We start from the raw sequence: 13,146 nt of genomic DNA, 5'->3' as shown, positions 1-13,146 counted from the left end.
TATATATATATATATACATATATATGTATATATTTTTTTTTTACGTCGTCACCAATCACCTGTACACGTTCACATTGCGCATACGCAGGGACTCCCAACACATTGAAGAAATTAAAATAGGAGTAGCAGAACACATTAATGTTTTTGTCATATGCTGCAGTTACCAAAATCCAGTAAATATATGAAGTTATTAATATACATATGATGATTGTGAAATGCTCTACTGGATTATGAGGCAACAACAGCTTGTGGGCAAGCCAAAAAGATGAAATCTTACTGTTATTTGAACCCTATCTGTAAAAAAAAAAAACCTTAACCATTTCAAATTGTATTCACTCTAAAACTGTATTCATTGTTCTTTGCACCAGACAATGAAAACAGACCTTTAATCCAACAAACTAGATGCTCTTAAGTACTGTTTACTAAAGTTGTTTAGTTTAACTATTGCATCCACCTGAAAGTTCACATAACACAGAGTAATTAAGTAAATTCAACAAATTTGTAAAAATCAGTTATGTTTACTCGCTTTTCTTAAGTAGATTCAGTGATTACTTTTTACAGTGTGGGTGACTGACCACTGATCTCCTCAGGTTTCAGATGAAGGTGTCTACCGCTGCTTGTCAGACTGCTTGAGTTACTGCTTGAGTCAGTGTCAGCCAGGCCGATGTCCTACACACTACCTTTAGTTGTCCAGTGGTCACATGCTGCCTGGCTTGTCTGAAAGCAGTAAAACTCTTTTTAGGCCCGTATGATATGGAGAATATTCAAGAACGGGTAGTTTTGAGTAACTTATTTTTAATGATTGGTGTGTAGACTTTAGAAAGAAAACCACAATAAGTTATATTTTACTTTCACAACTTTAAAATTATTAAAGATGATTTCAGTAGTTTTTAATTAGCATTACCATCGTGTTCTTTGTGTGCTTTAAGTGCCAATACTGCAATGCTGTTAGATGCTGCACGGTCATCTATTGACGTGAATCACCATAATAGATGTATTTAAAGGGGGCATAACACACACAGTTTCACACAATATCATGTTAATCTTGAGTACGTATAGAGTAGTACTGCATCCTTCATATCTCCAGAAAGTCTTTAGTTTTATCATATTTATAAAAGAAATATACAGCTTTACGATTCTCTCCGGAAAAAGCCGAGCTCCTGGAGGCGCGCCGTAGCAGACAAAATAGACATTGATGCCGTTTCACTTAACATCTGCAGTTCTGAATCTTTTATAGCTGGGACCGCTCCATCTTTCAGTATCAAACGATGTGCAAATCCAGCGTCGAAAACAAACTGTATCCACTGTTTACATAACGCTGGGTTCTTTAGGAAGCTTTCTCTTAGTTATCTTTCCCTTACAACCAAAAACACACTTCTTTGGAGACATTCTTCCCGAGCAAGTCCCGTGCAGCGCTGCCGCCTGATGAAGCTTGTTGATGGGCGCGATTTGCTCTCGCTCTGGTCAATGCGTGTGCGGGCGTGTTTTTCCGGGAGAAATGACCATATAAGGAGTTCCACCCTCATCTACGTCATGAAGAGCCATGATCGAAAAAAATTCTCCGAAACTTGTACGAACCCGGAACTAAGAGTTTTGGCACAGAAATACTCCGTCATACGTCCAAATTGTTTTTTGAAACTTTGTCCATGCTTAGCATGAGAATCCAACTCTTTAACAGTGTAAACAACTCTGAATGCATGAAACAGCATTGAACCCCCCTTTTAAATTTTTAGAGAGTTCATTATTACATCCAACCACAAAACACTTCAATTGCTTAGGAGTAATTCTTGTCCACATCTGCTCCAGCGTTGAAACAATGGCGGACTGATGACAGCTCACTCAGGGCAGGTCTAAGGTAAAACGCTACTGTCAATCAACAATCGTGGGAGGGGCCTGGGTCTGTGTGACGTCACACAGACAGGCATCTGAGAATGGCTTGATTTGAGAAAGGGGAAATGATTTAACGAGATTAAAAAAAAGCCCACTGGCTGGATCTTATTATTATTATTATAGGGTGGTTGTGTACACACACTGCCAAAACACATTTCAGTTCAAACAACTTGTGCATGTCGCATCCGATGACCCCTTTAAGGAGTTTGCACACCGGATGAGAAGCATGTTGATGAGAGCACACCAACAGACTCCGGAGGCTGTTCAAAATCTTGCCACACCACACATATTAAATTTCATTATATTTGTCCCAAATCATTGATTACATAATGTACATAATGGCCATATGCTGGAAGATTGTGTATTACACATTTTTCAGAAAAAAACTATCTTTGGCTTCATGAAGTCTGTATGCTTCATATAAACTGTTATTAAAAATGTGAAAAAATTGAACATTTAGGGATACTAATATGCACCTTTTAGGCGTTAAAAAGTACAAAGGTGTCCCTTTGAGGGTTCTGCCCTAGTGACAAACTGTTGTAACCCTAAAGGTTCAATTTGTGCAAATTTTATTTCACCTAATTTGAGATAAATCAAAACCATTTTGTTCATTCTTGAAGTGAACTTTTGCCTTGAAATGAATGTGGTGTCTTTGTCCTAGCCGTGGCACGCCATAGTGCCTCTTATTCTGTGTTTGACAGCCTTAACTGTCTTTCTTTTTCTATATATATAATCAGTAGATGCTTGCTAAGTTTAAATCAGGCTGTCCTTTCTCCTCTAAGCCATGCTTTCTGTATGAAGCTGTTGGCTGCTTTCCTCCCTCCAAAATAAGCCTGTAGATATCCGGCTAACAAAGTTTTGGCTAACTTTAGTATAGTAGTTAAAGGGACAGTTCACCCCCAAATAAATTCTTTATTTACCTCATGTTGTTCCAAATCCCTTTAATATTAATTTTCTTCCTGTTGACTTCCTGCAAATGCTCGATGTGAATATTGTTAATTGCTAAACATTAGGCAATTGGCTTGAGTTCTCAATGATCTTATCTTTAACCAGTACAAGCCTGTGGCAACAGGCTTGCTCTTTATGTTCAGACATGCTTCTGTTGATAACACATGTATAAATACTCTAAATTGTGATTAAACACCACATCTGACATCAGCCTCATCTGACTCTCTCCCCTCCCCAATTTAACTAACAAACCGAATTTGCTAACTCCATGTTTCTGCTTAATATTAATCAGAAACGACCTGGCTGTCTGTGTCTGTGTGAGATTCGGTTCTTGGCTTCTCTGAGCTCAATGCTGAGCTAAAGCAAAGCCCAGTTCATAATAGTCCTCTCAGGTTTCTGTCTTAACTAATAGGGGCAGGTTCACCTAGGTAACCAAATTTCCATCTGGATTCAACCTTCTAATGTCTTTTCATCCACCCTCCATGCTTTCAAGAAAAATCAAACAAGTTAGTTTTCTGACAGAAAAATCACAACAGAGTTTTGGTGCATTTGTTTAAACGACAGAGCAGGATCTCACCACCTACTTTATTTATTGTAATGAACAGGCCACCTGCACGTCAACTTGACCTTTTTAGCTCATTGATTAGAATCTGTGGGACAAAATATTCAGATTATCAGAATATTAATAAACATTCTATGGATAAATTGTTGTCGCTGATGATGCCTGAAGTTTGTAGTGCGGTAGTTTGGGGTTATGTATGTGAAACTACATGTAAATAAAACCTGGGGGCATTTTTAGCAGTCACAAGTTACCAGCCGGATCTCATGTGTCTTTTTGAATTGGTAGCTTATGAATTCAGGTATTCCAGAAGCATGTCCGTACTAAAACATATGGGTTCATACAAATTCATTGTGCAAGTTACAGATGAATGTTGTAGATCACAGTTTCTCAACCTTTGTATTAATTGAACTACATTAAGGGATGAGAGCATATCTCACATGCCTCTTGTAAATTCTGCGTACACTAATCAATACAACCAAACATTTTTATATTAGTTAAATCGGCTCGCTTGTTAAAATCCACTCATGCTAATGGGGAACCTGATGTTGTCAGGAGCTGACCAAGTTTTTGTAGTTTGGCTCCAAGTGCGTGACAGCACAATGAAATGCTGATTCCAAGTTCAAGCAAGTTCAAGCATGACTTGAATTGTGACATTGCAGAAAAAGTGTGTGCACAAATGTAAGTGGATGCAAATAAGGATATTGCTTTCATACAATAATCTCAAAGGATAACTTGAGCCTACAACATACATTATGCAATGCATTCTAACTATAACTTTTCACAGATTTATCAAAGATACATTTGTATTGCTGCTTTAAGTGTAAAAATAAAATACTAAAGACACATTGGAAAACACTTTAATCATATTTAGTTAAGACAATCACCACTTTTGTCTTTTGAAGCAAAGCTGCTTGATATTTGCCTTTTATTTTTTGGGATCAATGCACTGTTGTGTGTAAATGTCTTGTGTGTGAGTGCTTGGACTGTTTAAAACTCTTCCAGGGGCTTGTGGTGTGATGACTTGATTAAAAATTCCTTAACCTCAGGCCTTGGCAGACAAGTATGCTGTACAGTGACAGATCTCTCCCTTAAAGGAAGAATAATACTGTCTTGATCTGGCAAAGCCTCTAAGCAACAGAGAACTGGTCATGTTTAAAAGGAGTCATTAGCTTTGAATGCATGCATTTTGCATTCAAGTGTTTATTACCTTTAGTTTTTTTCAATGCTTCTTTATAAGATTCACAAATCTCCATTCTTATTTTGAATGGTTTAATAATCCGCCGTAAGTACCATAAAAACTGCCTTAGGGATAAGATGCAGGATTCTTAAATTCTGATCCTTGTTTATTTCTAAATACCCCTCATTCTCTCTCTCAGTAATGCCGGATTACGTGCAAGTCCCACTGACTGCTGCTCCAAACCAAGAGGAGGGTCCCTGGAGTCAGCTTTGCGGTCGATAGACAATGCTTCTCCTAATTTGATCAGTGCTCATTGATTCGTTAAGCCATGCTCGCAATTACTGAGCTCATTCCCAGGAATTCCTGTAGTGTCAGGGTCATGAACCGAGCTGTGTTCTGTAAGATCAGTCCACTTGGGGTGTCCTGTCTAATGGACACAAGTAGCTTGTAGACCAGAAAGAGCATCTGACTGCTCTCAGGCTGCCCACTGTTTCCTAATGCAGATTACAGAGTTCAATGTTTTGGAACAAAATGAACAAAAATTTGGAAGTATTTATTTATTTACTTGTTAGCATTTCTGACCCCATCTCTGCATGAAATGATATGAAACAATAAATAAAATAAAATAAAAAAATATATATCTAACATTATTTAACATGGTGAGAAGTTATGATACATATGGTTGCATCTACAAAGCCTTATTCAAGACGCAGTTTGTGCACGTATTCTCAAAATTATGTATGTGGAACTCCATGTTTTCCAACACATTTTAATAAAGTGTTTATTTATGTTTACTTGTAAGACCTTCGTTCATCTTCGGAACACAAATTAAGATATTTTTGATGAAATCCGACAGCTTTCTGACCCTGCACAGACAGCAATACAACTGAAACGTTCAAGGCCCAGAAAGGTAGTAAGGACATTGTTAAAATAGTCCATTATGCTTGGTACTGTTGTGAACGTGCGTCGAAGACTGACACAGAAGAGAAGAATTTGTTGAATAAAGTCATTATTTTTGTTTTCTTTGTGCACAAAGTATTCTCGTAGCTTCATAACATTACGGTTGAACCGCTGATGTCACATTGACTATTTTAACGATGTCCTCACTACCTTTCTAGGCCTTGAACATTTCAGTTGCGATGATGCCTATGCAGGGTACAAAATATCTTAATTTGTGTTCTGAAGATGAATGAAGGTCTTACGGGTTTGGAACAACATGAGGGTGAGTAATTATTGACAGAATTTTCTTTTTTTTTGGGTGAACTGTCCCTTTAAATGTGATTTTTTTTAAAAAGTAGAAATACTGAAATAATTTATTTAAAAGGTAATGAATGGTTTAGATTAATGAGATGATACTGAATGCATCTAATAGTAAGTTTCAGCAAGATCTGATTCACACACATTTTTATAATTTCAGGGCACATCTTCTCGTATTATAATTTTCCTCATGAGTTACTCTTGTTCTCAGAGCTCTTGTAATTAGAGGGATGGGTTAGATGTGGGATTCCTGCTTTGATGTGAGTGTACAGTGACCTAAAGGGTCACAATGCCACTGTCTGTTCTCCTCCAGAGCTCACTTATCACAGCTCTCAGTCTCAACTTCCTGCGGAGAGCAGAGCTCCAGTGATCTCCACACAATACAGTGTATTATCTGCAAGAGGGTGCGCTAGTATTGTCATAACCTTATGACCCTTTGACCCCTCACACCATAAACAAAAACACAATATCAGTCATGAGGAGCTAATGGTCCTACGGAGCTCAGCTGAAGTTGTCCTACTGTTTCTGGTGTTACTTTTAAGGAATCTGAAGCAATTTTCCTAAATTGCATATCTCTGAGACATGTAATAATGAAAAATAATCTTAATGGTACTATTAGAGAGTACTAATAAATAGAGAGAGAATACTAATAAAATAATCTATAAAGTCTTTAATCACTCTGTATTCTATAGCTTTGCTGAAAGCTCTTACACATACAGATACTTAAAGATTTGTTATACAAAATTGAAGGTTTGGTTTGCTCATGGTTTTTCATTAAATTACATGCTTTTTGTGTGTATGTTTATTTCTGATCAGCTGCTGATGAAAAGTTTGAAAAACTAGTCACAGCTGTCAGCACTGTTCAGCTCTCATAACATGTCTGAACATTAAATACATTAAACAGGCATCATGTCAATGTGCAAAATCAGCTTTAGCTCTAGGGGACAGTTAAATTCATAGGTTGTCAGATGTCATGGATAGTGACTACAGCAGAGCAACAGCTGCTGCTTCATCCCTGTATGGTTATACATTCCTTATGGCTTGTTATTTTCATTCTGTAAATGTCATATGATCAGTCGACATCATCCTATTGATCTCAGTATCTCTTTTTCTTTCTTCAGGCAATGCTTGTCATCTGTTAAAGGGTTTCCTGCTGCACGTTTTATTTGGAGAACATAAGCTCTGAAAACTGGGGGTCTTCTCACCACTCAACAGCAGGTGATGTTTTGTTTGTTTCTTCTCACTGTCATCCTTGTTTTGTTTAAAGGCACTGTTTAGCCAAAAACTGAAATTCTATCATGTCGTTCCAAACCTGTATGGCTTTCTGCTGTGGAACACAAAAGAAGATATCGTGAAGAATGTTGGGAACCAAACAGTTTCGGTTCTCATTTACTTCCATTGTATTTTATTTTTTTTGTCCATACAATGAAAGTCAATGGTAACCAAAACTGATTGGTTCCCAACATTCTTCACAATATTGTCTTTTATGTTAAACAAAAGAAAGGTCGTACACTCACGAAAGTCGGGTTTAGAACAACTTGAGGGAACTATGCCATTAGGCACAGATTTTAATTTGTATCTCCTGACTTCACTTTTTATATTTTTTTGAGTGTGTTTATTATGAAAGGACTTTTCCCCCCCTGAATGATCTAGTGATTTTGGACATGGTGTATGTATGAAATATGAATACGTCGATTTGTAAACGGATGCCATTTTAACACATTCCATCGACTGTTGTTTTATGAAGAAAGGACCTTTTGGCCTCAACTTATTGAATGTTTCCTTTCCATGTTGTTCAATTAGAGGCTTGTTTGTGATTTACTTTGGTTGCTTGTGTGTGAGTCCTCAGACAGAGGCCTTTTGTGAACATGCTGGATTTGTCATTGGTTTTGTAGATGCTGCTGACACGTTGTCAACCACAATACTCATTATACCTTTCAGTTTAAGCAGACAGAAGGGTCCATTTACAGACTATAATGTCTCTTTCAAAAGAACTAGGGAAAGCACCGCACACACAAGGTGTTAATCTGGTAAATTATTATTTTACTGTCCTTGGCTAACCATTTCAGTCATTCGTTTTGTAGTCTAAACAGCTTATTTTCATGTCGTCTTTAAAAATCTCAGTTGATAAGAATATGGGTTACTACTAATGTACAAAAGTATGGATGTGATACGATTTTTAAAAAAATGTTTTTTGAAAGAAGTCTCATCATGGCTGCATTTATTTGGTTTAAAATACATTAAAACAGTAACATTGAAATAGCATTACAGTGCAATTTATTCCTTTGATGGCAAAGCTGAATTTTCAGCAGCCATTACTCCAGTCTTCAGTGTCACATGATCCTTCAGAAATCCATTCTGATTTGGTGCTCAATAAACATTTCTTATGATCAAAGTAGAAAACAGTTGTTCAATCTTTTTTTGTGGAAACCATGACTTTTTTTTTTTTTGCAGATTCCTTTTAAATTGTTCAAAAGAGCAGCATTTATTTTTATTCAAAAATAAAATTTTACTGACCTCAAACTTTTAAACATTTAAGTATATAAGATTTTTTTTTTTTACATATTTATACCACCAGAGTGATATGCATTTTTTTACAACAGCTTTCTAAATCTACCTTAATGGGAATCAAGTCAAAGCCCTGTCTAAGTATTCATGCACCTCCTCTCACTATTGTTCAGCCTATTCCTGCCTCAGTTGTTATACAGGAAGCAATGAAAATTTCTACTGTCTGATTGTCTACTGCATTCGTTCTAGTCATGAGAAGTTTTACAGAGCATGCTTTAGTGCTCTGACAGTCCGACAGATCCCATGGGGAGAATGGGACGGGCGGAAAAGTGTGTGTGTGTGTGTGTGTGTGTGTGTTGGATGGCAGGGTGTAAATGTGGGGGGATTCCTCAAACTGGCTTCGTCAACCAGTGTCTAACCCGGATGGGATCCTCACAGTTTCTCTTCCTTGTCTGTGTGGTGAGACAAATCACTTCACTGTGACAACACCATTATATACCTCTCTCCCACACTTGCTGCGAGTAAACAACCAAAAAGTTTTAGACAACAAATAGCTATGGATTGGGTGTCTCGTTTTTTCTTTTTTTTTAACCTAAGACTTTTTTGACAGAAACTTTATTTGTTGTGTCTAAATTGTCAAGGTTTCTACTTAATCAAATCTATGTTCCCACCAAGCTCTTTCATTCTCAGATAACATTATACGGCGCATCGTTTAGCTATTGGAATATGTCCTCTTTGCTTATCAGAGGACCTTAAAGAGCATCTCTCAGTTTCCACTGATAAGCTCATGCCATATCGGTCCACTTAATATCAGCATGAAAAGCCATTTAATGGCCAGCCTTGGCCATGATGTCACCTCTGTAGTCCCTCTAGACCATATCTACAACTGGAGACAAAAGGCTACCAGGATAGTGACCGGCTAGTCGAGATTCTATCTTATTTCGAGACTCAAATGTTGGTGTTGAACAGCTGGTCCAGTCAACGCTCAACAGATGGCCATGCATAAACCGTGCATAAGGGTTAGGAAATTAATTCATAGGGAATACATTAGGCCACTAACAAGATCCTTTGCCATATTAATGTTAGTTTGTTGTTTTTACATCTCTTTTTTTTTTTTTTTATCTGGAAGCTGAGATTGAGCCAGTTGTCACTTTCCTTTACCTGTGTCTGCCATTGGCATCTATTAGAGTGAGTTTTACAAAGCGTATCTGAGTACCTCCCTGAAACGTATTGTTGCCTGCTTTACGGTTGCTCACTCAATTGAAAGCATAGCGGATGAATGATTTCCCAAACTTTCACAGGGGATGCTCTGGGTCTTTGTTGTGCTGATTTTGGGCAGGGCGACAGCTGTGGATGTGGCTTCAGGATCATTAGGACCTGTAACGTGGGGAGCAGAGGGAAAATTGATTTTCAATGCGTTTTCTGACAAAACCTGGTGGGACACTTGTGCTAATGCCAACGGTTCTGATATGGGTAATTCCTTAGAGATCAGAAATCACCGTGAAAAGCTCTGGTGATGGATGACACTTCTGATGAAATGTGCCTGTGAGTTTGTGTATGTTGTACCAGTTCATTCTGCTGGTAATTGCTTTTTTAGAGGGATTGTGTCCGTTGGATGCCAAGGTTTGCCATTCCATGCATTTCCCAGCCTAATCCACCCCCTCCCTTCCCAGCCCCCCGGAATGGGCCCTTTCTCATTAGCACCATTATAGCGTAGCCAGCTCAAGTGGTTAAGCCAAACAAAACCCTTTAGCATTTAAACGCAGCTCTAATTAAGGCTGGCAAGGTGTGTTTAGCGTTGGAATTTCTCCTGCTTCTTTGTAACTGCTGTCTTAAACATTCCTCTAGTGTCTGTCAACAAGGAGCACTCTTTGGGTTTCCAATTAATTCTTTTCTTTCTTCCTTTTTTCTTTCTTTTTTTATTTGTCTTGTAAACAGTAAGTCTTCATTTGGATTTAGCATGTAGGTGGGAATTATAAGCATCCTTTGAATGAATTTATATATATATATATATATATATATATAAAACTATTTTTATATATCTTGTGTAATAAATATAATATATTAAGAATATATTAAATATACGCAAGTATAACATATTAAGTGTGTGTGTGTGTGTGTGTAAAACAACAAGTAAAAACATTAATATATTAATGACTAAAGTAGAATTAATTGTATATTATATAAATGTTTTATTATATTTTTTATATTATTTATTGTTCTTTTAATTAAAATGTACTTTTTTTCTGAATAAAATCCATTTTTTGTATTAGAAACATTTGTGTATCTGAAACTAAATATGTCAATGTATATAATAAATTTAAAATGATATAATAAATTCTATTATTTTAATATAATAAATGTTAATAAATTACTAAAATTACTGAATTACTTAATAAACTAAAATATATTAATGTTGTTTTTATTATTTGTAGCAGTAAATAAATATTTTAAATGTGTATTAAATATTAAAAATATATTATATAATAGTAAAGACATTAAAATATAAAATATAAAATGAGGTTAATACTCATCAGAAATATTTCATTCCCATAAACGGTCCTCTGGTCCCTCAGTTGACTTTGAAAACTGTCTGGCTGAGGAAAGCAAAAACCTTGTGTCAGTCATCATCAGTGTCAATGGATTTCAAACCAAGCCAGAGTGAACACAACTAAACATTTTAATCCTTCTCTCAGAAGGTTGACTAAAGCTTGTGTGTGTTTTTGTTTTTTTTTTTTTTTTTTTTTTTTGAAGGTCAGTTGTCTGACACAAAGAAACAAACAATTTAATCTTAATCCTGCAGTATAATTTGATATGCATTTTGATAAAGCATGGTATTGCAGCATTCAGTGGCTGTAACTCTGGGAGGCTCCCTTGGCCTCCAGCCCTCTCAAGGCTCTTTATCATGAGAAGAACGGCCGCTGGGCCTCTCAGTCTCCCTGGCTCCACTGGAGAGCAAAACAAATAACTGGCTCCAGTCTGTCCTTGGTCAAATGCACGGTTGGACAGAGGTGAGGAGATAGGATGGGAACGAAAGATAACATGGAAAAAAATGCACATTGTTTCATTTAGTTACAAAACTAATAGAACGAGATGAGTAGTAAAAGACATCCATCTGTCAGGGAAATGAGGGGACCGATAGTGAAAGTGTGAGGGACTACCCACTCTGTGTGCCTGTCCCCTCTTTACACCCCTGTGGAGTGAAAGGGCTGGATCATTGTTAAATGAAGTGGTGAGTTTGCTCTGCAGTGCTATGTTGAGTGAACTGTTTCCCCTCAAATGCTTTCATACATGCTTTACATGACTTTTTTTTTTCTCTGATGGAAACAGTGAGATAATTAGACTTAATGGATTTTTTTTTTTTTGGTGTGTGTTTTTCTTTCCATTTTGTCTGTTGCTGGTTTGATTGATATGGAAGAAAACTTGCATTTAATTGTATTTGTGCTGGGGGGGGGATTGATTTGTTTATTAATTAGTTTTATTGTGTTTGTGTGCTCATGCGCTCATTCACTGAAACAGTGTATGCTGGAAGCCTGTAGATGGCAGTGTTGTCAAAGTTGGAAATTTGGACTGCACTTGGACTCGCACAAAAGCCTTGTAGTATTGGCTGGCTCAGTGTAACCCCAGTTTAGTCTGGTAGAGAAGTTGATACAGTCCAGTGTCTGTTGAAATCGTTTTTGTTCTCTGGCTGCAAGCAGACAAAAGTGGAAGTGTATTCACTGCACTACATTTCTGCTAAAGAGAAGAGGTAGACGGTGAATAGAAAGTGTATCGTCTTGGATGCTCCTGAAGCTGTTTGGTTCAAAATAGGGCTGTCGCGATTCGTCGATTCTATTCGACTATTCGATTTTTAAACATCCTTGACTTTATTTTGCCTGCGTCGACTAACCGCAAAATACTGGAAGTGGCGTATTTCATGGACGAGAATCCATAAAACACATTATTAGACTGTTTTCCAAGGCTGCATGATATATTAAACCCATTTAAAAATCATAATTAAACATAACTGTAAATTCACAAACGCTACGATTTAATTAAATAATTATATGTAATGCAGTTATAGGCGTGTAGGTTACGTATGTGCGTCTCACAGCGGCTCCGTTCACAGTAAAGGCTGTTCCACAGGAGCTGTTATCATTTACACGTGTGGAGCCGCTCAAACTCCATCTCTGCATGTTGTTGTGAGTTTGGGTTTATTATAACGTTCATCTGGGAACGCAATGTGTGCCAATTCATCAGATTTGTAAGGTAAATAATTTATAAATCCACGCAAACACAAGAGAATACATCATTATCTCGCGGTTTCAAAATAAAAGCTCAAACCCTCACTCTGAGTTTACACGTTTTGATGTCCACATATTCATTAAATTACAGTGGCTATAGCATTTCTGTCGTAAAGAAATGGCCAAATATTAAAGATTAAGTGGACATTTGAATTAAATGATGCTTGGTCAATATTAAACAAGTATTAGATCGCACAGTAATGTGTAAAAATAATCGTCAGGCCGTTGGCTCCCCCTGCAGGCATTTGTTGTAATGCGTACTGTACATTAGCTCTATTCACTGATCTATAATAGAGATTATATTATATTATATTATTTTATAATTATATATAGATCAGTGGTTCTATTACATTATAATATAGTATTTTAACTGTTTTGTTCAATAAAACCATATGATTTCTTGCTTTTGATACTTTATTTGAACTAATTATTATTGCCTCATTGATATTATATATGTATTTTAAGTAAATTTAAAGGCTATTGTTCACTTAACCTACATCTATTTTTATTACCACAAAAAT

The 13,146-nt window shown here is 36.7% G+C and overlaps 1 protein-coding gene across 2 annotated transcripts in view; it reads left to right on the top strand.

Annotated features, from left to right (window-relative positions):
• LOC107680527 (KN motif and ankyrin repeat domain-containing protein 1-like) overlaps nt 1-13,146 on the top strand; it is a 63,440-nt gene that overhangs the window by 11,921 nt on the left and 38,373 nt on the right. For both annotated transcript variants that reach the window (XM_016476450.1, XM_016476441.1), the window contains exon 2: nt 6,956-7,052. The gene's annotated coding sequence lies outside the window, so the exon portion shown is untranslated. The remainder of the gene's footprint in view (nt 1-6,955; nt 7,053-13,146) is intronic.

This window comes from Sinocyclocheilus anshuiensis, unplaced genomic scaffold (genome assembly GCF_001515605.1).
Source record: "Sinocyclocheilus anshuiensis isolate Anshui unplaced genomic scaffold, SAMN03320099.WGS_v1.1 scaffold697, whole genome shotgun sequence".
Lineage (NCBI taxonomy): Eukaryota > Metazoa > Chordata > Actinopteri > Cypriniformes > Cyprinidae > Sinocyclocheilus > Sinocyclocheilus anshuiensis.
Note: the sequence above shows the minus strand (reverse complement) of the source record. Positions and strands in the feature narration are given on the sequence as shown.